The sequence below is a fragment of the Mirounga leonina genome, unplaced genomic scaffold (assembly GCF_011800145.1).
Source record: "Mirounga leonina isolate KUSES-001 unplaced genomic scaffold, KU_Mleo_1.0 Mir_53, whole genome shotgun sequence".
In the NCBI taxonomy this organism is placed as follows: Eukaryota; Metazoa; Chordata; class Mammalia; order Carnivora; family Phocidae; genus Mirounga; species Mirounga leonina.
Window position 1 is genome coordinate 86,087,046 of NW_023270807.1, and position 21,822 is coordinate 86,108,867.

Genomic DNA, 21,822 nt, shown 5'->3' on the forward strand with positions numbered 1-21,822 from the left:
TTAATTTATACATTCACTTTTTGATGGAAATATGAAATTGTTTCCACTTTTAAGCTATTATAAATAAAACTCCCCTGAGCATTTGTGTACAGGTCTTCATATGGACATATGCTTTCATTTCTCTTAGGAAAGTATCTACTATGGTGGCTAACATAACATAATAAAATAGAAGAAATAAATAAAAGGAAACTATCTACTGGAAGTGCTAGGTCATGTGATATGTATATGCTTAACTTTTTAAGAAACCGACTTTTTTCCAAAGTGGTTGCACCATTTTACATCCCCACCAGTAATGTGTAGAGCTCTACTTCCTTGCTAACACTTGGTATGGTCAGCTTTCTAAATTTTTAGCTATTCTAATAGGTGTGCAGCGAAGTGTTATTTCACAGTAGGTTGTTTTTGTTTTTTGTTTGTTTGTTTGTTTTGGAGGAGGAGCATAACAGTATTGCTTTATTTGAAAGAATGGTACAAATGAAAGAACTTAAGTTGATGTTTTGGTACAACTTACTGAGAAGGTAAAGATAAACCCAAATGCATGCACAGCCTTGGTAACAGAAGTCAGTCCCATGGCTATAGGGAAGCCAATCCAAGGCTTAGCTATCAGTGTCACTGTCTCCCAGGGTGTGCTTGTCAAAGACAGGCTCTGCAATGTCAGGATCCAGGGCCCCCATCTTACACAAGTTGGTTGCAGTGGTCATCCAATTCTTCAATGAATTTTACCTGCTCGTTTAGGTAATAAGTCCCAATGAAATCACACAAATAGGGGTCCATTTTTTTTTCCAGTGGCCTTTTCGTGCAGTTCCAGCAGTGATCAACTCACACTTTTATTTTTATTAAGTATGACATACACTCCATTGCATTCACCTCACTCCCCAGTGAGCACAGTCTGGTTTCTTGACATCCTGATGGAAGACGTAGTCACTTTCTTGGTTCTACAGCTTCATCAATTTTCAACATGTTCTCTCTTCTCATGAAATCAGTGAAGAAAACATTTGGTTCTTCAAAATCACGTTATCACATTCAAAGTAGTAAGACATGGGCAGGTAGATGTAGGAGATGTAGAGCTCTGGGTCAATTTGGTGATTGATGGTGACCTCTGAGTCCTGGTGGTAGTTCAAGTGCACCTGCAAGGGGCTGGTCATCACAGCAGGCAGTGGGGGCTTGGAGATTGTCCAAAGGATTTGTGAAGAGGTGTTGGAGAGCTGGCTCTGAGTGGTTGGTTAACTGGAGTGAAGTTTGGAATGTGGGGACAGCTGGGTTCTGTGAAAGAATTGTTGAAATAAGAAGCCACAGTGAATCTCTGCCCTAGCATTGTAGTTTTAATTTGCATTTCCCTAATAGTATTGAACATCTATTCTGGTGCTTATTTGTCATTCTTTTATCTTCTTAGGTGAAGCGTGTGTTCAAAACTTTTGTTCATTTTTGAAAAGTGGGTTCTTTGTTTTCATATTATTGAGTTATTAGAGTTTTTTAGATGTTCTAGATATTAGTTTTTTATCAAATGTATACTTGGCAAATATTTTCTCTCAGTTTTGGTTTGTCTTTTCTTTCTTTAACAGCGGTTTTCAAAGAGGAACAATTTTTATTTTTAATAAGGTCTGATTGATTAATTTTTCTTTTATGGATTGTGCTCTCAGTATTGTATCTAAGAAACCTTTGCCTAACCCAAGGTCATAAAGGTCTTCTATGTTTACTTCTAGACATTGTGTAGTTTTTAGTCTTGCATTTAAGTTTGTAACCTATCTTGAGTTAATTTTTGCATATAGTGTGAAGTATGGGTCAAAGTTTTGTTTATTTATTTTTTTTATTTTTTTGCAAATGGATGTTCAGTTGTCCCAGCACCTTTTGTTGACAAGATGATCCTTTTACCATTTGAATTACCTTCACACATTTGTTGAAAATCAGTTGTTTATTACATATAAATCATTTTCTAAACTATTTTATTACGATGTTCCATTTCTTTGTCTTAGCACCAGTATCACAGTGTCTTGATTTCTGTAGCTTATCATATGTCTTAAAATCATATAATGCTAGTCCTCTTTTGTTTTCAAAATTGTTTTAACTCTTCTAGTAGACTCAGGGATCTTAAAACCTACAAAAGTCAAAAACTAACATTTCTCCCCCAAATCATGATGTTAACACCTTTAATCTGAAATCAGATTTAAAAGGAACTAGAAGAATACAAATTGATGTTATCCATATATCAGTGTCTTTCTATCCCATAATCAGAAACTATATTGTTGTAAGAACGGAGGAGAAAAGTCTCTAAACAGGAAGAACCAGCTTGGCTAGGAGGAAACGAAAGCTTAAGATGAAGAATAAGAAAATAGAGAACATTTTAATTTTCTTATTCATATTCCAAGTCCAAAAATATTATATTCAGGGCCCTAGAATAAGTTGAAGACATTATCTTTAAGGCACAGGTAGTACAATTTTAAAGTCATGAAAGTTTAGAAAGAAAACAAAATATCAGAACTTAGCCCAAGCTGCATTCCTATGCAAATAGAAAAAGATACCATAGGTTAAAACAATCAGTCAATTCACATGAAAAAATGATTAAAATTACTAACCATCAGGGAAATGCAAATCAAAACTACAAAGAGATATCACCCCACATCTGTCAGAATAGCTAAAACAACACAAGAAACAACAGGTGTTGGCGAGGATGTGGAAAAAAAGGAACTCTCATGCACCGTCGGTGGGAATGCAAACTGGTGCAGCCACTGTGGAAGACAGTACAGAGTTTCCTCAAAAAGTTAAAAATAGATCTACCCTATCATCCAGCAACTGCATTACTGAGTATTTACCCAAAGAATATAAAAACACTAATTCAAAGGAATACATGCACCCTGATGTTTATAGCATCATTACTTACAATAGCCAAGATATGGAAGCAGCCCAAGTGCCCATAGATTGATGAATGGATAAATATGTAGTGTATATATATATACAATGGGATATTACTCAGCCATAAAAAGGAATGAAATCTTGCCATTTGCAACAACATGGATAGATCTAGAGAGAATAATGCTATGAGATAAGTCAGTCAGAGAGACAAATACCATATGGAATTCACTCAAATGTGTAATTTAAGAAACAAAGCAAAAGAACAAGGGAAAAAGAGATGAACTAAAAAAATAGACTCTTTACTATAGAGAACAAACCTATAGTTACCAGACAGGAAGTGGTTGGGGAATGGGTGAAATAGGTGATGGGGATTAAGAGTACACTTATCACTATGAGCACTGAGTAGTGTATAGAATTATTGAATCACTATATTGTACACCTAAAACTAATATAACGCTACATGTTAACTATACTGGAATTAAAATCTAAAAAAGCAATTAGTCAATTGCTATAAATACTCCAGGCTGTAACATTAAATAATTCTTTATATTTTAAAAATATTTTTTATATTTTGTATATTTTTTAGAAAGAACTTTCTCCTCATGCTGTGTTGGAGGAGTAATAAGCCAAAGGGGACCAAGCAAGCCTTCTGCTATATCTCCCTGTGTGGCTAAATCACAGTAGAGTATGGTAGAAGACTGTAATTCTGAACATTGGACTAATGAATTCCCATAATTGTGATAAAGTGAAGACTTTATTAAACAAGATGGAGACTCAGAAGACATGTAAGAATAGACAGGTGTATTTGTTTTGCCACATAAAACTTTGAGATATGATAAAAGACACCATGAACAAGATTAGATGAAAAAAATAGCCTGGGAGTAAAAAGAAGAGAAAAGAAAGAAAAGAAAAAAAAAAAAAAAGAATGTGTGACAGAGAGGAAGGAGGGAGGAAGGAAAGGGAGAAGGAAACTACAACAAATAAAAAAAATGTTTTTTAATCTACAAATGAATAAAATAAATAAAATTATCCAATAGAAAAATAGGCAAAGAATTTAGTACAGTTGAGGGAAATGTAACTTAAAGTGTCATAATAAAGAAAATTTAAAAGATGATAATATGGAGTGTCTGGGTGGTGCAATCAGTTGAGCATCCCACTCTTGGTCTCAGCTAGAGTTGTGATCTCGGCGTCGTGATCGTGGGGTCATGGGATGGAGACCAGCCTCAGGCTCTGCACTCAGTTCAGAGTCTGCTTCGGACTCTCTCTCCCTCTCACTTTGCCCCTCCCACACACCACCCCTCATGCTCACTATCTTTCTCTCTCTAAAATAAAGAAATAAATATATTTTTTTTAAATTATGGATAATATCCAGTGAGATTGCAATGATAGGAAGTTAGTATCTTTGTGCATTGGTTTAGGAAGTATTTTGGCAAATGTCATTAAAATACAAACTGTTTATAACCTTTGACCCAATAACCCCACATTTGGGATTTTTCCTATAACAGAAAAAAGATTATTGTACAAGAGTGTGGAAACATTGTTTATAGGGGAAAAAGTATTGACAATAATCTGAATGTTCCTCAATTGCTACTTAAATAAATTATAGAAAATCAATAAAATAGAATATTTGCACTATTAAAAAATGACTTCAAAGGAAAACCTGGAGAGCTGTCCATATTATGTAAAATGGGAAAAGACAAATTATAGATTAATGAGTAAATATGTTATCAGTTAAAAATTGTTTAGATATATACATATTGTGTAAAAACAGAGTTATGTGCTGGAAATTTCTTACAAAACTCTTCCCTAAATTTCTGCTTGTGATAGCTCATTCTTGCCACTGTATCCTGGTTTCTAGATCTTTTCCAGTTCACCACCAACGGTTTCTTGCCTTTCCAATGTAAACAAATCCATAGCCTCCTGGGAGAACTGGCTTCTCCCAGTTCTCTCTTCCACTCAGCACAATAGGCTCAGGACCTCAGCAGGATGACACAGGCTGAAAATATATAATATATACATATATATGTATATATATGCTAATAATTTTTCTCTGTCATAAAAGGAAATTCCAAAAGTGGCAGTGGGAACCTTATAAGATGAGCCAACTGTTTTTGGGTGGCCATTTTTATTTAGATGATAATCTTATATATATAAATTGAGCATCCATGGGTTGGGAACAGTCTTGTAAAGAATTTTCTTGCAAGTAAATATGGACAGTTTTAAGGTCATGAGCTTCCCAGCACTGAGTTCACAAGCAGACTGGAGGACCTTCATCATGGATGTTGGAGAGCAAATTTCCACATGAGGTGAGAGGCAAATGTCACTGATTTCAAAGGTGGCATTCAACTCCAAAAATTCATGGTTTTTTATCCATTTTTCAGAGCATAAATAACTACATTAAGTGAATCATTTTCAAACTATATTCCCCAGGGTTCTAGTATCCACAAGTATAGAAAGAGATTATTTTGGTGTCTACCTCAACTACTGCCTAGCAATGTGCTACAAGGGCCTGGGTGAGCAAAATTCATTAGGAAATTCCTTCTAGTTCAGAACTTAAGGTTGTTCCTTTCTCCATTGCTTTACACTCTCGCTTATATAAACACATACTGGTTTGGTGTTTTTGTTTTTGTTTTTGTTTTTTGGTGATTCAAGCAACATTTCATACTTGAATGGCTTACTCTTCTGTGGGAATTTTTCCTCTGCTCACATGGATGGCCACATGAACCATTTCAGAATTCTGCAAGATGCAGCAATAAAAATGACTTTGGCTCACATGTTTGACTGTAGAGCTGATATCTACCCCAGATCAAATCGTTTTTACTCTATAAATAAAGGATTTGACCTGTTCATTTTAGCTAGCTTGTCTAAACATAGCAGTTCGGCTGAGAAGTGATCCAGATTTCAAGTGTCTGGGCCTTACATGTATAACACACATGCACACATTTACATACATATGGAGACTCGTGTATGTACCCATGCTGACATTCTTCCCCCCTTTGACCAGTTTCTGAGCATTTGCCCTAATTCTCCAGGGGATTCACTCAGTAAATCATCAGTACAGAGAGAAGGAACAATCCTAGGATTTTTTCCAGAGCGTATCTGGTTTAGTAGGCACTAGAATGAAAAATAGGGCAAATACCAATCTTAAAGTGCATTGGCTGTTCAGCTTTCAGCCAAGAAAGCAACAAAGATGGAAAAGGGGGAGTACCTGTGGTCTGTGATTACTGGGGTGGCAGGCTTCCAGATACACCAAGCCTTGACTTTGTTTTATCAGGATTCTTCCTTAGTTGCTATTAAGAAGTATTTTCAACAATCTCATTTTTATTAGCCGTTTGTGCCCATTATAGTTTTCTAGTTGCTAGTTTGTTATGGCTTTAACATAAATAAGGTTCTAAAAATGTCTCAAATGAGGAGTTGCAGGGCTGGGTATGCTATTTAGACTATATAAAAGGCCTGTGTAAAGGACTTCCCTTGTAATGGGACTCTTTTATATTGAATAGAACTGTCATATAAACATATACTAGCATTTAAAATGCAGTTTCTGGGCCATAAAATAAACACCATTTCTAATATTGCTGTTGGCCTTCACATGCATAGAGCTCAGTTCATTAAATGCCCTTTATTCCATTTATGTGAAATGTGTTTTTAACCACCAGAGAAGCATGTAAAGCACATTATTCCTTGAAATGCAGTCATTATCAAGGAAAGACTAGTGAAAGTCCCACGTACAAAATGCTTTCCATAGATTCAAGCAAATTATAGTTAATTTTAACACCTTTACAATACCACGAACCTGGTTAGCTTCCAATAAATTGTTATTGATGATTATGATAATAGCATTCATAAACTGAAATATAAATGTGGACATACATCACAATAATTATAATTTTATTTACAAATACATTTATAATTCAATGTTCACCTGAAAGCTATATTGTAGCAATACTTCATTTATTTTATAAATTAAAATAAGGTGGATTTAAATAAAGTGGCTCTGCATTGCCTATCTTTATAAGTAAAACTTCAATGTGAAGTTCTCATATGAAAATGTTGATATTAGTAATAACCTGGCTTACAGCTTTTTTATAAATGAATTAACACATACAAAGTTCCTAGAACATTCCCAAGCACATAATAAATAATCAATAAATCTTAGCTAGTACTAATAATATTGTTTTTTAGAGCTTCATTTTAGAGTAACAAGAAGTGAATATTTTGTTGCACATGTTCAAAATTTTTGCTAGACCTGATAGAAATCATGAGTGTGAATTTTGTGATAGGTAGAAAGTGCTACGTTGTTTGTCAATATACAGCATCAATCAATGTAGGTCAATATACCTATTAAAAATATTTTCTTGAACTTAATTTTTATGAACATTAAGGAGTTTGATAGAGTTTAAGAACAGTAAGATGTGATCACAGTCCCTAAAATGTAATGTGAACATGAAAAAGTTACTAATAATATTAACATAATATTAACATAAAAGTACTAAAATTAATTTTAAAAAGAAAACATTGACAATGTCATTACCAAACAGTTGGGAAATGTTTGGTATTTTGATACATGGTGCTAAAACATTTGGCTATCCCTACACAATAAAACCCAGAAAAAGTAAATTAAAGACCTCAAAATGAAAATCAAAACTGCAAAACTTTTGAGAGAAAATCTAGGAAGATATCTTTATGACATCAGGAAACAGAAGAATTTATTAAACCAGACACAAAACACTCAAATTATAATGGAAAAAATGTTTGAAATTTGTCTATTAAAATTTAAAATTTCTGTGTGACAAAAGATAATAAAAAAAATTAAGACAAGTCACAGACTAAAGGAAGATATTTGCAGACATATTGAAGTCTCCTTTCCCCAAAATAGTATCTGGACTTCTTCATGCATTATAAACCAAAAGACAACCCAATAAAAAGTGGGCAAAGAATTTGCAGAGAAGAAAACAAAATCATCAGTAAATATATAAAAGTATCCTCAACTTCACTACAATAAATGGACATGCAAATTAAACTGAGAATCAGAGGGTGTGTGCTTTTGACTATAGCTGACTAACTTTGCATGATACTAAATCTTTTAACATGAAACAAAACAAATCTGGTAAAATTTAAAAATCTGTTTTAAGACTTCAAAGAGTAATCAAAATAGTTAGGACTTGAGGAGCCAATTCCAAAGTAGAAGGAAGAACAAAGAGGTAAATTCAACATTCACTGTTGCCTGCCTTGTAAAATATTTGCCAATTTGCTATTTTCAACCAAGAGCGTAAAAGCCAAACAAAAACTGGTAACTATAAGATTAAGAAACTTCTCAAAATTTTCAACAATCACAAGGGCTGGAGAGACAAAAAGGCCTCATCATAGAAGATCCTGGTAAAATACCCTGGGTATTCAGTTGAGACCCCCAAAAAGACTATACCTTTAGACTAAGGAAGTTGCAAATAAACTACTTATCATTATTACTGAAAAACATCTGGAATTAGTTCAACCAAAGGTAAATTAAGATGACCTACATCTATTCTAATTTCTGTCTATTAGAAGCAAAAGTTAGTCCTTTTTGAAGGAAATTAACATTATCATGAGCCTCAAATACAAAGAAAGGCCACAAAGATATATCACAATAAAACTACTGACACAACAAAGATTCAGAGATACAGATACAAAGAAAGTAGCAAATGCATCCAGAAAGAAAATATGTTACCTTCAAAAAGCAAGGGAAAGACTAACGGCTAACCCCTCAACACAAACATTAGGAGCCAGAAGAAAATGGCATGGAATTTTTTTTTTACATTCTGAAAGAAAACAGTCTAGATTTTACACACAGCAACAATATCCATCAAAATTTAACATAAAATAAACATTTTCAGATATATAAAAATAGAGTTGGTCACCTGCAGATTCACTATTTAAAAAATTATTAAGTTCTTTAGGCAGAAAAAAAAAAGTTACCCTGCATAGAAATTCAGAAAGAAATAAAGAATACAGAAAAAGATAAATATATAAATACATCTGAATGAATGCCTAATAAATTGCCTAATATGTTGTGTGGTTTAAAATACTTGAAAAAGTTGGGGGCCCTGTGTGACTCAGTTGGTTGGGAGTCTGACTCTTGATTTTGGATCAGGTCATGATCTTGGGGTCCTGGGATTGAGCCTCATGTCAGGCTTATGCTCAGTGGAAAGTCTGCTTAAGGATTCTCTTTCTCTCCCTCTGCCCCTCCCCCCACTCGTGCTTGCGCCCTCTCTCTCAAATAAATAAATAAATCTTTAAAAAAAATAAAATGTTAAAATATTTGAAGTAGAATACAAAATAACAATAGGTAAGAAAGGAGTATAGGTATTGTTGGGAAGTAGTAAAAGTAATAGTTCATATCAAAATGTAATAAATCACGATTCATGTTTTAATCTTTAGGATAACCAGTAAAAGAGTAGTAAAATAATGAATTACAAAGTAATAGAAGGTTAAGTATAGAATAATAAAAAAAGCTTGATCGATCTAAAATCTAAAAAGACAAGAAAGGGCAAAAGAACAAATAGAAAACAAATAGTAAGATAATAGATTTAACCCCAAATATATTAGCTATTGAATTACATTTAAACAGTCTGAATACCATGATTAAGATAAAGTTTGTCAAATTGAATTTTTTTTAAAGTCAGCCATTTATAATATACAAAAGGTGCATCTTTAATGCATGGTTGTAGAACTATTGAAACTAAATTTTAAAAAAGAATAGGAAAGACATATATGCAAATATTAACCAAAAGAAAGTTGATGTAACTATATTAATATTAGAAAAAAAGTAGGCTTTACTGCAAGAATCACTATTAGAGATAAGGAGGAATATTTTTAAATAGTGAAAGTTCTAATCTCCTAGGCATATATAACAACTTATAAAGTCTCTAAATCTATAAACCAATAAATGACAGTATCTTAAGAAGAAATGGACAGATCCAGAATCATTGGGAAATTTTATTATGAAAATTCATAGGAATATGAAAGATTTCAGCAACATAACCAATTTGGCTGAATCAAAATAATATACAACACTGCACAAGCTATAATAGAATACACATTCTTTTTAGGTATACTTGAAATACACAAACTGTAATAGAATACACATTCTTTTCAAGTATACTTGAAACATTTGTGAAAAATGGTCATATGCTAGTTCATAAAGCAAGTGTTCAATCTCATTAGTAATTAGGAAAATACAAATTGAAATCACTTTGAGGGGCACCTGGTTGATCGTCCAACTCTTGATTTCAGCTCAGGTCTTTCTCAGGGTCTTGGGATGGAGCTCTGCCAGGGGTCCCACATGCAGGTGGGACTCTGCCTGCCCCTCCCCTGCTGGTGCGCTCTCTCTCTTTCTCTCTCTCAAATAAATAAAAGATCTTAAAAAATCACTTTGAAATTCCATTATTACACATTCGAATGGCCAAAATGAAAAATACAGAAAATATCTCTTGCTGAAAAAAATGTGGAGCAACTGAACTATATTGCTGTTGTATGTGTAGGTTGGTATGACTACTTTAGAAAAATTTTTGGCTGAATCTCCTATAATGGAACATATGTGTATACCATGATGCAGCAATTCCATTCCTAGGTCAATACCCAAAAGAAATGAAAATATATGTTCACCAAAAGATATACAAGAATCTTCAGAGCCAAATACTGGAAATGACTCAAATGTTTATGCACATTACATGGATCAATAAATTGTCATATATACACATAATGGAATGTTGTAGAACAACAGGATTGGCTAACTACCACCAAGTTCAACAATACAGTAAATCTCCAAACCTAATGTTGAGTGAATGGATCTAACACAAAAGATTCTGAATCTGATATTGATTTTAATTCTAATCATTCTAGGTGAAACTTATCTACTGTATTCATTTTTTAGGGCTGCCATAACAAAGTACCATACACTGGGGGCCTTAAACAATGAATAGCTATTTTCTCACAGTTCTGAGGCTAAGAGTCTTAAGACCAAGGTGTCAGCAGGATTAGTTCCTCCTGAGGCGTCTCTTCTTGGCTTATAGACGGTCTGTGTCTTCACGTGGTCTTCCCTCTGTACATGTCTGTGTTCTAATCTCCTCGTGTAAGAATACCACTTATGTTGAATTAGGGTCCACCCATATGACCTCACTTTAACTTAATTACATCTTTAAAGACTCCATATCCAAATACAGTCATATTCTCAGGTACTGTGGGTTGGGACTTCAATTCAGCCCATAACCATATACATGGTTAAGATTCAGTACAATGCTTACCGTTAGGGAGAATGGTGGTAATAATGACTAGGAAGAGGCATGAAGAGCTCTGGTGTTCTGGCTTCTGATAACACACTTAGCATTATCACTTAGTAAATATTATCACTTAGTAAATACTCATTAAGCTATATATAGATGATTTGTACTCTTTTCTAAATGTTTGTTGTTCTTCATTTTTAAAAAGCTTATTAAGAAAATATAAATTAATAAAAATAAATTTACACCTATATGATGGCCAAAATATAAAAACTGCAATGAAGTGTGAAAATTTGGGCATTGCGGGGAAGTTTATAAATTAGTGAACCACCTTAGAAAGCAATTTCTCAATTGTTGTAATGATAAAAAATAATTGATACTTATTAAGCAGCGTTCCAAGAGTTGTCATTTAATATGACAATGTTACAAGTTGTATTTTCTTAGGGTGTAAACAGGGCTTCTCTAAAAAAAGAGACTAGTAAAAATCTAATAGTTAAATAAGAAAGAAATCTATTTATTTTCCCTATAACAGTCCAGTAGTAGATGGCTAACAAGGCAACTCCACCAGGTTCAATATAGAGATTCTGTCTCTAGGAATAGGCTGCTCTGTCTCTCACCTAGAGAGCAGGAAGGGGCAAAAGGTGGACAAACATACACAGGGATATCTATCACTTCCACTCATATCCCATTAACCATCATGTAGCCACATGGCCACATCCAGCTGGGAGGATGTTGAGAAATGTAATCTGTATCTGGATGGTCATGAATGCACCTGAAACTCTTGGATGGACAGAGGGAGAAAGGATATTGAAGAACAACAGGCAGTCTGCCATAGGCAATTACTACTACTATCGTTGTTTTAGAGATTAGAAGACAGAGTCAGAGAGGTAAAGTTACACACAGAGTAAATGACAGACTCAAGACCTGAGCTCACACAAACAGCATACCTACTGTATGATGCACTGCCTCTCTACACCTAATAAGATGAAAGATGTATAATCTATAACCAGCTATTCTAGCACACATGCATAAAGAGACATGTCCTGGGAGGTTTATCGCAGCACCGCTTGTTAAAACAAAAACCAAACAAACTAAACTAAACAAAGGTAAAAACAACAGTCAGTAGAAACCTCACAGCCATTAAAATTAGATTTCAGAATGGAAAAATCTTTAGAACATAATGCTGAAAAAACATTGCAGAAAGAATACATACACGATGTCATTTGTGTAACATATTAAAAACAAAGAATAATATGTATTGTTTGTGAGTAAATACATAGGTACTAAAGGTACAGCATATGCATGGAAACGATACAGATATATCAAATATGGCAAAATATTAATAAATATCTAGCTTTAGATATCATTATTTTAATGTTTGTGGGTTTTTTTGTATGTTTTAAAAAGTTACTAATGGTGCCTAAAACTATCTTTTTAAGGGCAGTGACCATATGGTATAGATTTTTGGGGGTAGTTTTAATATAAATTACTCTTCCTGTTCTCTGTAAACTATGTGCTCCAGGGATAACATGTTTTTTGGACTGCCTTTCACATACAGAACTGATACAAAAATTGTCATCTTGATTGTTCATCTAGAAAATCTAGTTGGCTTATGTGTGGTTACTTACTCAATGCAGGATTCAAAGTTTCATTTAATTTTTGCAACAATCATATTATGTAATTTTACATGTTTCTTATCCTCCTATACTTTCAAAACTTCTTCCTCTTTCATCTAAAAATGGACTAATTCTAATTGATCTACCATGATCAATTATCAGTTGCATCTCCAGGTAGAAAATGTGATTCACATTTTTGTGACTGAAAAAAAAAAAATAACAACCTCATCACATTAGGCTAGGTTGAATTTTTTTTTTCAAGATTTTATTTATTTATTTGACAGAGAAAGAGACAGCGAGAGAGGGAATACAAGCAGGGGGAGTGGGAGAGGGAGAAGCAGGCTCCCCGCAGAGCAGGGAGCCCGATGCGGGGCTTGATCCCAGGACCCTGGGATCATGACCTGAGCTGAAGGCAGATGCTTAATGACTGAGCCACCCAGGCACCCCATGGGCTAGGTTGAATTTTTAAGTGAAGCCATTTCTTGGAATTGAGTTCATAAGGTAAAGCTAAGGTTTTGCTTGGGTCTTCACATCTTTTCTAGATGACCGTGGGAAAAGGAAAGTGAACCAGAGAGGCACCTTTATAGTTTTTTAAAAATTTTTTTACAACATAATGGGTTTATATTTAATATAGTACTTCTCATCATAGAGATGTTACTCAGTTAATACAAAGGTGTTTTTAACATTAAATTTCTCCATTTCGATGTCAATATATTTTTTTACATTAAATATTGTCTCCATTTTAACATTAGATACATTGAATACAAGTAATCTTGATTCAAATGCAAAACTCTATACCCTTATTTTATTTCTGTCTTATTAAAGAAGGGTCTAAGTATTAACTTAGGAAATTATCAACTTTAAATGATGAAGGAGATGATTATTTGGGTACCAATAATTCATAAATCTATCTTGAATATGTCAGCATTTGATAAGAAAAGAATAATGAAGCTCATAATAATTCTGCTTTGCTGTTACCAAAAATTGTTTTCAACTAGAGCAGTGTGTCTGGGTTTAATTTAAATCAGTCTAAAAGAGAGAGAGAGCCCTACAAATAACTAGAAAATGCAATTGAAAAATCTTGACTCTGTAATCTCTCTACACCACATCTGGGCCTGCCCTTCAAAACTATAAAGGTGCCGATTCCTCTAATGGCTGCTTCCACGAAGGCTCTGTCAGGTGGAACCTCTTAGCCTCAGCGAAATAATATAAGGGTATAGAGTTTTCTCTTGCATTTGAATCAAGATTACTTTATTACATAGTATAGTGAAAATCATCAAAGACTGTTCCCATGTTTTAACAATGGATTCTCTGCAGTTTATATGGATATTGTTCTATGGAGGAAAAACAAACTGAGGACTTTTATAAGAGGGCATTCTTGGTTCAGACTCATTACAAATGAATTGCTCTATTTGACAAGCATAGTATCAATAAATCAATTTTAGTGTTTTAACATTAAAACCTGGTCTTTTTGTTGTTGTTGTTGGGTCTGAAAGTGATAGCAATTCATCTTCTTCAGATGGCTAAGCTTCTGTAGCTTCATATCTAGGGGTTCACGTAAGAAGTACATGATGGCAAAGCCTATGAAATTTCTTTCTTACAATCCCTTCAGAATAAGTGAAATAAAATTTTGATCAGTTTTCTTCCCCAGCTCTAATCTCTTCTCTAATCTATTTTAATCATTTTTTTCTCAAAAAAGAGCCTCTAAGACAAAGCCTTGCATGAAGATAGTTTATTTGGGAACTGACCTCAGGGATAAAGGAAGAAGGACATGAGGAGTAAAAGAGGGAGGAAGGGAAAGCTAATCTAAGGGTGCATACTAAATTGGCCCTCATGATGAGGGCTGGTACTCCATCATGCAAGGAACTTCTCAGGAGCCTCTTGGAATATGTCTAAGATTGTCCAACCGCAGGACGAAAAGAGAGAAGTATTTATTAATTGGCTCCATTTCTCCTATTAGTCAAAGATGGTCCCAGAGACACTAACTTCCCTGCAGTCCTGGTTTGTGCATTCATGAAGGCCAAGTGTGTTCATGCAAGCAAGCATCCTATGTTTCAGCATGAGAGATATTCTGGGGTATGAAGTGAGGGCTATGTGGCACAGTTCTAAATGAGATATTGTCAAAAAGCATCTGAGCAAAGTTACTGGAAATCTTCAGAGGATATGAAGTGGTACACAAGAAGTGTATGATATAGTCTACCTTCTGTGCTTTTTGGTCTTGTGTCCTCCATTCATTGATCCCATTAAGTCAAATTCAGCCCAAAGTTTCTTTATAGGTCATGACCAGTTGCAATATCTGTAACAACTCAATACAAAAGGCTCAGTGCAATAAGCTACATTCCCTCAATGTCTGAGTCTGAAACTGGTATTTACCACCTAACTCCTCTATTAACCATTCTAGAATTCTTTTACTCTTTGCCTATGTCTCAGCCTGCCTAGGTTCCTTGTCTAGCGTGACCTAGACTTTCTTCTCCAGAGAGTCTGAGCTCTTAATGCCTTTCCCTTTTTAAAGCTGCAATCATTACTTCTCCCTGCATTCACCATTATCATTGAGCACAGAATCAAACAGACAACTAGAACTGCCTTGTGGTCTAAACAGAGCCTTTCTGTTCCCATGATGTGGCAGCAATCCTAGATCTTCAAGGAAAGTAGAGTCAATTACTTTACATTACCCTTTTTTTGTTGACATTGAGGAACCCAAAGTGATCAGGTTGTAGTTGGAGCTGTAAATTCAGAGGAATTTTTACTGTGTTCTCTAGTAAAAGTGTTCCCGTCCTGGAAACTGGGACTTTTGATCTGACAGATCAGGAATGGGAAATACAAATTTTAAGAGGGTCACTGTGATGGTGAGAGGATCCTATGTTACTTCAGCTCTTTGTTTCCCTGACCCAGTTATTCTGAGGCCTCAGCACCAAATATCAGTTATTCTAATGACTCAGCACCAAATGGATAAGCAAACATACCACATCCTAAGTTATGACAACTTATCTTACTGGTGCTTTAGCTCAGCTGTTTCTGATCAATAAAATTTGTAGTTTGGAGTCACATGTCTCTCGTCATAGCATGAGACCTTGATCTGAGTCGCTGTTGTATGGCATGCTATAATAATGGATTGGCATTTCATTATTCCTCAGATGCTTGTGCTGACAAAGACACTGCAGATAAGTAAGGCAAATCCATATCCACTGTAGGTGTCAATTCTGGTCAGCATGCATCACAGCCCCCTACAGGGTCGAAGGGGTCTGATGTAATAGAACTGTCACCAGATAACTGTGGTTTCCCAAGGGATTGTGCCACATCCAGAGTTTCAACCAGCTCTTCTCTGGATAATAGTCACTGGAGTCCCAAGGTCAAACACTCAGTATCTATGGGAGTACAGGAGCACACCAGGAACTGTTTTTGAACAGCAAGGAGTTAGTTCTCTGTTAAAGCAAGAATGACCTTGCTCTAGAATTCTGGGGGTCTGAACTGCGATTCTTTTGGTAGAGCTTAGTAGACAGTCTATCTTGTATACTTACCCACCATGGAAACCTCTCGCACTCTCATGTTGAGACTAATGGTGCAAGTTTCAGGCAGTTCTCACTGAGTCTGAATCTGATGCATAATTCTTCTTTAGTCTGTCTACCACTCAAAACTGGTAGCCCTTTGAGCCACCTAACACATGATTCAGAGCATAATTCTCAAGTGCTCTATATACTGCCTCAAACTTCAGAGGTTCACAAAACATTGAGCTGATTTTTTTAGTGAGAAGGGCTGCAATAAATAGTAGCTTGTCTTTTGCCTCAGAAGGGTTGTTCCAGTTTGCCCCAGACCATTGAACCATAATATCTTCATCAATATGATAAGCTTCTAAAATTTTTAGAAATTTATTTCCTTTGCTCTGCCATTCATCACTCTTACCAAACATTCAGTGTCCTTGCACAGTACCTGTTCATCCTTTACCATTAGCATGACATAATCAATATTGTAAACCAATATCATGAGTAGGCAGAAAATATTAATTGGGTTTCATACATAATAAAATTATTGTAATAATCAGACTTCCACATAAAAATATCCATCAGACAACTACAAATGTAATGGTTGTGTAGCAAAATAAAAGGCAAATGAATGTGCATGAAGATATTGGTTTGGCAATAAATTGTAAGAAGGTGATAAGGTCTTCTAGAAACAAATTATTCCTCAGAGGGACACAGAAGAGCAGTAAACCAACCCTGTTGTTTTGAGCTGCTACATGGCCCACTGCTGTCTTTATTCTTGAATTAGAAGATAAAGTAATATAGTCAATTAATTTATAAACGAGAAGTCAGGAACATACAATGGGGAAAGGACAGTCTTTTTAATAAATAGTGTTGTGAAAACTGGATAATCACTTGCAAATGAATAAAATTGGACCACTACTTTATACCATATATGAAAATCAACTCAAAATAGATTAAAGACTTGAATGTAAGACCCTAGAACCATATAACTCCTAGAAGAAAACCTTGACATCAGTCTTAGTGTTTTAGATTTTTTTAGATTTGACATCAAAAAAAAGAAAAAATGGTAACAAAAGCAAAAATTAAAAAATGGGACTATGTCAAACTAAAAAGCTTCTGCATAGCAAAGGAAAAAATAAAATGAAAAGACAGCTACTGAATGGTAGAAAGTAGTTGCAAATCATATATTTGATAAAGGGTTAATATCCAAAATACATAAAGAATTAATACAACTCATTAGCAAAAAAAAAAAAAAAAAAGCAATTTGCTTAAAAAGTGGACAGAGGACCTCAATAGACATTTTTCCAAAGAAGACATACAGATGGCCAACAGGTACATGAAAAGGTGCTCAACATCAGTAATCATCAGAGAAACGCAAATCAAAACCACAGGGAGATATCACCTCATACCCAATGGAATGGCGATTATAAAAAAGACAAGAAATAATAACATTTTGGCAAAGACGTAGAGAAAAGAGATCCCTTGTGCACTTTTGAGGGCAATGTAAATTGCTGTAACCACTATCAAAACAGTATGAAGTTCCTCAAATAATTAAAAACAAACTACTAGGGGCACCTGGGTGGCTCAGTAGGTTAAGCAACTGCCTTCAGCTCAGGTCATGATCCTGGCATCCTGGGACCAAGCCCCACATCCGGCTCCCTGCTCAGCAGAGAGCTTGCTTCTCCCTCTCTCTCTGCCTGCCACTCTGCCTACTTGCGCTCTCTATCTCTCTGTCAAATAAATAAATAAATAAAAAGTCCTGGAGCAGTAATGTACAGGTTGGTGACTATAGTTAATAATACTGGGTTGTATATTTGAAAGTTGCTAAGAAAGTGCATCTTAAAAATTCTCACCATAAGAAAAAAACTATATGTGCTAATGGATGTTAACTAGGCTTATTGTGGTGATCGTTTCACAATAAATGCATATATCCAACCATTATGTTGTACATCTGAAACTAATATAATGTTACATGCCAATTACAACTCAATTTTAAAAAGATAAAGTACTAATGTGGGCTATGCACCAAGACGAACAAGTGTGAATAAATACAGCGTAGGGCTCAAGGAGAGTGGAGAGACTGTCAGTTTAAGGACCAGCAGCAGAACTCTACCTAGAGAGCAGAAAACCCTTATCTTAGTGGGGAGGACTGTTTGGTTTTAATTAACGAATGAGACATCTTTGATATGGAAAATTAGCTTTCAGAGTATGGCCAGTACAACCTATGCATGAGATAAAGTGTTTTTTAAAAAAAAGTATATGAGAGATTTCAACAAGTTAGCTAGGGAGGAAAAGAAAAACCATGAGATCGGTGAAGAGAAGAAACATGAGGGAGTTTGGGAATCCAAAAAGAGGAGATAAACAGTGACTTTTTTTCAGCAGGAGATTGTGTAGGGGGAGAGGATAAGGATAACAAGAAAGACCTTTAAGTTAAGAACTTTATATTTAAACCATTTGATCTTGTGCATGAGCCTCTTACTTTGCCCCATTTGACCCAAATCATAAGTAAAATCTGTGACCTACACTGTGAGTATTTTGGAGAGAAACCAAGGATGATAGTCTATGCTCTACATTAGTATCAATTGGGGGTATACAGAAAAAAAAATAATCAAAAGAAAGGAAATAAAAAGAGTCACGGCATTTCCTTTAAATAAGAAATCAGAAACAGAAGTGGGTAGATATTGGAAAGAATACATATAATCTGATCCCACACAGAAAGGGACAAAGGATATCTACATATAACTTTATATCTATTCCTGAATAGCTAACAATCTTTCCTTTTTTTTTTAAGATTTTATTTGTTTTTGAGAGAGAAAGAGAAACAAGCATGAGCAGGGGTAGGAGCAGAGGGAGAAGCTGTCTCCCTGCTGAGCAGGGAGCCTGAGGCGGGACTCGATCCCAGGACTCTGGGATCATGACCTGAGCCAAAGGCAGACACCCAGCCAACTGAGCCACCCAGGGGTACACTAACAATCTTTTCTATCAAAGGTTTAAAAAATGTTTTTATTGATGTCCACCATACATACATTAAAGTACAAAAATACTGAGAGTACAACTTGATGATATAATCAAGAAACAGAATGTTACCAAATCCCCCAAATCCCCAACCTACACATTCCAATTACTACTCCTACTCTCCTCTCCAAATATAATCACTATTGTGAATTTTAGAATCATAGTTTAGTTTTGCCTGCTTTTGACTTCCATGTGAATGACATCATAGTATACTTTTTTTTTTTAATTTATTCATTTGAGACAGAGAGAGAGAACATGAATAGGGCAGAAAGGCAGAGGGAGAGGGAGAAGCAGACTCCCTGCTGAGCTGGGAGCCCAACTCAGGGCTTGATCCCAGGATCAACATATATCACATGTATGTTAAACTCTAGCAGATAATGCCAAATATTTTTTAAGTGATTGTACCTATTTGTATTCTGCCTACCAGTATATGAGAGTCTTAGTTACTCTGCATCTTAACAAATACTTGACTTTGTTATCTTTTTAATATTAGCCATTCTGGTGAACTAATATTTTGTCCATTGTGATATTAATTTATATTGCTTTGATGATTCATGAAGCTGAGCAAATTCACTGGAATTTTTGGCATCCTCTTTGGTAAAGTATCTGTGGATCTCTTGCCTACTTTTCCATTGGGATGTCTGTCTTTTTCTAATTGATTTGTGGTTTACTCTGGATACAGCCACCCCATCCCACCCACGCCCCACCACTCCAGCAAACCTCAGTTTGTTTCCTGAGATTAAGAATTCCTCATATCAATGAGGTCATATGATACATGTCTTTCTCTGATTGACTTATTTCACTCAGCATAACACCCTCCAGTTCCATCGACGTTGTTGCAAATGGCAAGATCTCATTATTTTTGATGGCTGCATAATATTCCATTGTATATATATACCACCTCTTCTTTATCCATTCATCTGTCGATGGACATCTTGGCTCTTTCCATAGTTTGGCTATTGTGGACATTGCTGCTATAAACATCAGGGTGCCCATACCCCATCGGATCCCTACATTTGTATCTTTGGGGTAAACACCCAGTAGTGCAATTGCTGGATCATATGGTAGCTCTATTTTCAACTTTTTGAGGAACCTCCATACTGTTTTCCAGAGTGGCCGCAGCAGCTTGCATTCCCACCAACAGTGTAGGAGGGTTCCCCTTTCTCTGCATCCCCACCAACATCTGTCGTTTCCTGACTTAATTTTAGCCATTCTGACTGGTGTGAGGTGGTATCTCATTGAGGTTTTGATTTGGATTTCCCTGATGCAGAGCAATGTTGAGCACTTTTTCATGTGTCTGTTGGCCATTTGGATGTCTTCTTTGGAAAAATGTCTCTTCATGTCTTCTGCCCATTTCTTGATTGGATCATTTGTTCTTTAGGTGTTGAGTTTAATAAGTTCTTTATAGATTTTGGATACTAGCCCTTTATCTGATATGTCATTTGCAAATATCTTCTCCCATTCTATCTTCTCCCGGTTGTCTTTTGGTTTTGTTGACTGTTTCTTTTGCTGTGCAAAAGCTTTTTATCTTGATGATATCTTTTATCTTTATCTTGATGAAGTCCCAATAGTTCATTTTTGCCCTTGCTTCCCTTGCCTTTGGCGATGTTTCTAGGAAGAAGTTGCTGCAGCTGAGGTCGAAGAGGTTGCTGCCTGTGTTCTCCTTTAAGATGTTGATGGACTCCTGTCTCACATTTAGGTCTTTCAACCATTTTGAGTCTATTTTTGTGTGTGGTGTAAGGAAATGGTCCAGTTTCATTCTTCTGCATTTGGCTATCCAATTTTCCCAACACCATTTGTTGAAGAGACTGTCCTTTTCCAATGGACATTCTTTCCTGCTTTGTCAAAGATGAGTTGACCATAGAGTTGAGGGTCCATTTCTGGGCTCTCTATTCTGTTCCATTGATCTATGTGTTTGTGCCAGTACCATACTGTCTTGATGATGACAGCTTTTTAATAGAGCTGGAAGTCCGGAATTGTGATGCCACCAGCTTTGCTTTTCTTTTTCAACATTCCTCTGGCTATTCGAGGTCTTTACTGGTTCCATACAAATTTTAGGATTATTTGTTCCATTTCTTTGAAAAAAGTGGATTGTATTTTGATAGGGATTGCCTTGAATGTGTGGATTGCTCTAGGTAGCATTGACATCTTCACAATATTTGTTCTTCCAATCCATGAGCATGGAACGTTTTCCATTTCTTTGTGTCTTCCTCAATATCTTTCATGAGTATTTTACAGTTTTCTGAGCACAGATTCTTTGCCTCTTTGGTTAGATTATTCCTAGGTATCTTATGGTTTTGGGTGCAGTTGTAAATGGGATCAAATCCTTAATTTCTCTTTCTTCTATCTGGTTGGTGTATAGGAATGCCACTGATTTCTGTGCATTGATTTTATATCCTGCCACTTTACTGAATTCCTGTATGAGTTCTAGCAGTTTTGGGGTGGAGTCTTTTGGGTTTTCCACATAAAATATCATCTGCAAAGAGTGAGAGTTTGACTTCTTCTTTGCCAATTCAGATGCCTTTTATTTCTTTTTGTTGTCTGATTGCCTTGGCTAGGACTTCTAATACTATGTTGAATAGCAGTGGTGGTAGTGGACATCTCTGC

General features: G+C 35.4%; 1 pseudogene; it reads right to left on the reverse strand.

The window, feature by feature from the left end:
- Positions 1 to 593: 593 nt before the first annotated feature.
- Positions 594 to 21,822, reverse strand: part of LOC118001372 — a 92,802-nt pseudogene continuing 71,573 nt past the window's right edge.